Here is a 2,549-nt window from a genome sequence, read left to right as displayed (position 1 = left end):
GTCATGGAGATTTGAAAAAAGTGCACAAAAGTCATATGTTGTTGAATCAAGATTTTGCATTTAACCATCTCTCAAAAAGGAAGAGAGCTTCACCTGCACATGTTTCTTTCAAAACCGTCAATGCTTTTTCAATGTCTGGGGTTCTCTTTGCCTTGTTCAGTAGCCTTAACAGTAAAAATCAACGAAAACTACATAAAGATTCAAAGATACCAACAAAGGACAGCTTCTGTTTTTGAAATCATCTTTCCATTTAGTAGAACACGAGCTCTATTCTTTGTATTTTGCCTAGGGAATTAGCAATGTCCTGGTTCAGATGGCAAGGCATCCGCCGCAGGAGACTGGGGTTTGATCCCTGGGTCGGGAAGATCCCGCCGGAGAAGGAAATGGCAACCCACTCCAGTATCCTCGCCTGGGAAATGCCACGGACAGAGGAGCCTGATGGGCCGCAGTCCATGGGTGTATTAAAGTTGGGCTAACCCAGCAATACGAAACACAAGTATTTCCAAAGACCACACTCAAGTGTGTGTGGTGTGTGGTGTGTGTGTGTGTGTGTGTGTGTGTATCTCCTTTGCCGTCTGGAGTCTGTCTCGGAATCTTCATGTATTTCTGCCTCTGTATCTCCTGACAGCCAGCCGCCGGCCCGTTCGTCTGGCCCCGCCTCTCCCAGGCGCTCTGGCTCTGGCTGAGGAGCTTGCGCAGGCCAGCTGTCTCCCTTGGCGTGGGTGCGTGCGAGTGTCTGTGTGTCTGTCTGTGTGCCTGCCTGTGGCTCGTCTGCTCTCTCAGGAAGGTCGAGGGCTTGGCGTGGGGCAAAGGGGGGCCTCGGTAGTGCGAAGGGGAGGGGCTGAGGCGCTCCGGTCGACCGCGCCTCCCTGGCTTCTGTGGGTTTGGGCACCGGACAGGTGCCGGGCAAGTTGGGGCGCTCAAGTTTCGCTGCGCCTAGGCCCGCAGGAGGTTCAGAGGCCCCTGGGCCGCGGGGGTTGGGAGGCGGCGGGCGCCGAAGACCGACACCTCCGGGGCCGCGCGGGCCTGAGCAGCGAATGGGATCGGGGGGAGGCCCCGCTCAGCAGCGCGGCCGGGTCTGGAGTGGCCGCGGGTGGGAGGGCGCCGAGACCTCCGCACCCTCAGCCCAGCCCCCAGGCCCCGCGCGCACGCACGCACGCACGCCCTCCCGGTCAATGGGGGTCCTGGAAGCCCTCGGGCCCCCGGGCCCGGCCAGGCGCTTGCTGGTCTGGTGTTGGCGGTGTTCGGGGGGCGGGCCGGCGTCAGCAGGCTGGAGTCGGTCGCGGGTCGTGCGGCTCAAGTACAGCACGCCCCGCGACGAGAGGTGCGGCCGTTGGCCCGACCTGCAGGGCAGAGCGAAAGGGAGGCGAAGCCAAGGCTCTTAGGGCGCCCCGCGCCAACCGCCTCCGGCTCCGGCCCTATCAGCCTGAAGGCGCCCGATCTCGTCTGATCTTGGAAGCTAAGCAGGGTCGGGCCTGGTTAGGATCTTGGATGGGAGACCACCTGGGAATCCCGGGTGCTCGAGGCTTTTTGCCTACCAGAAGAGGTCTTTAGCCCCCGCCGTGCGTCCGATTCTTGGATCCCCCCCGCAGCCCCAGCCCCTCCCGGGCCGCGGGGAGCGGCTGGCCGGGGCCCCGACTCCCGCTGCAGACCTGGTTGCCTCCGCGCGGCCCGCGAGCCCCTCCGCATTCGCATTCGGCTTCCAGGACACCCGACGACCGGCAGTCCCGTCTCCATCTGGGGCTCCTTTGGCTTGCCTCAGGCAATCCCGGGGCTTGCACCGACTCAAGCCAGATCCCCAGCACCCCCCCACCCCCTGCCTCGCAGGCCATCGCGCATGCGCAGTGCGCACGCACGCACAGATAGATGAGCCCAAACGGGGCATCTATCTTGTTCACTTATACCGTGGGTGGATCTATGCCTGGGAGTCGGACTGCTGAACCATACGCTACTTCCACTTTTAGTTCCTTCGGGAACCTCCATATTCTTTTCCATACCGGCTCTACCCATGCCCATTCCTACTCACCGTGGAGGAGAGTTCCCTTTGCTCCACATCTTCTCCAGCACTGGTTATTGACAGACATCGCAGTGAGGCCCAATCGGACTCATGTGAAGTGGTCCCTCCTTGGAGTTTGGAGTTGAGCCTCTCCAATCATTAGTGATGTGGAGCAAGATGACCTTTTGGAAATGCAGATGCAATGCTGTCACTTCCCTGCTCCAACGGCTCTCGTATTTTCCCAGCATATTGAAGATACGACCACTTCCCTTCAGGCTTGCTCCTCACGTTCTTCTCTGATGTCTTTTGCCTGGAATGCCCTCTGCACTCTTTGGCTTCCATCCCATAGGGCATTTTTCGTTTCTTGAATGTCCTAAGTTTCCCTGGTCACCTAGCCTTCCAAGATGCTATTTTCCCTGCCTGAAATTCTTCCTGCATCTCAACCCTGGTTTACCTAGGTTCAACCTATGGACCTCAACGAAATGGTGCCTCTGGAAAGCCTTCCCTGACACCCAGGTTTTGTGGTGAGGGAAGAGGCCCCTCTATAGGTTCT

At 59.1% G+C, this 2,549-nt stretch overlaps 1 pseudogene; it reads left to right on the top strand.

The window, feature by feature from the left end:
- Positions 1 to 1,408: 1,408 nt before the first annotated feature.
- LOC112445550 (uncharacterized) lies at positions 1,409 to 1,528 on the top strand (annotated as a pseudogene).
- Positions 1,529 to 2,549: the final 1,021 nt, after the last annotated feature.

The sequence above is a fragment of the Bos taurus genome, unplaced genomic scaffold (assembly GCF_002263795.3).
Source record: "Bos taurus isolate L1 Dominette 01449 registration number 42190680 breed Hereford unplaced genomic scaffold, ARS-UCD2.0 Leftover_ScbfJmS_1883, whole genome shotgun sequence".
Lineage (NCBI taxonomy): Eukaryota > Metazoa > Chordata > Mammalia > Artiodactyla > Bovidae > Bos > Bos taurus.
Note: the sequence above shows the minus strand (reverse complement) of the source record. Positions and strands in the feature narration are given on the sequence as shown.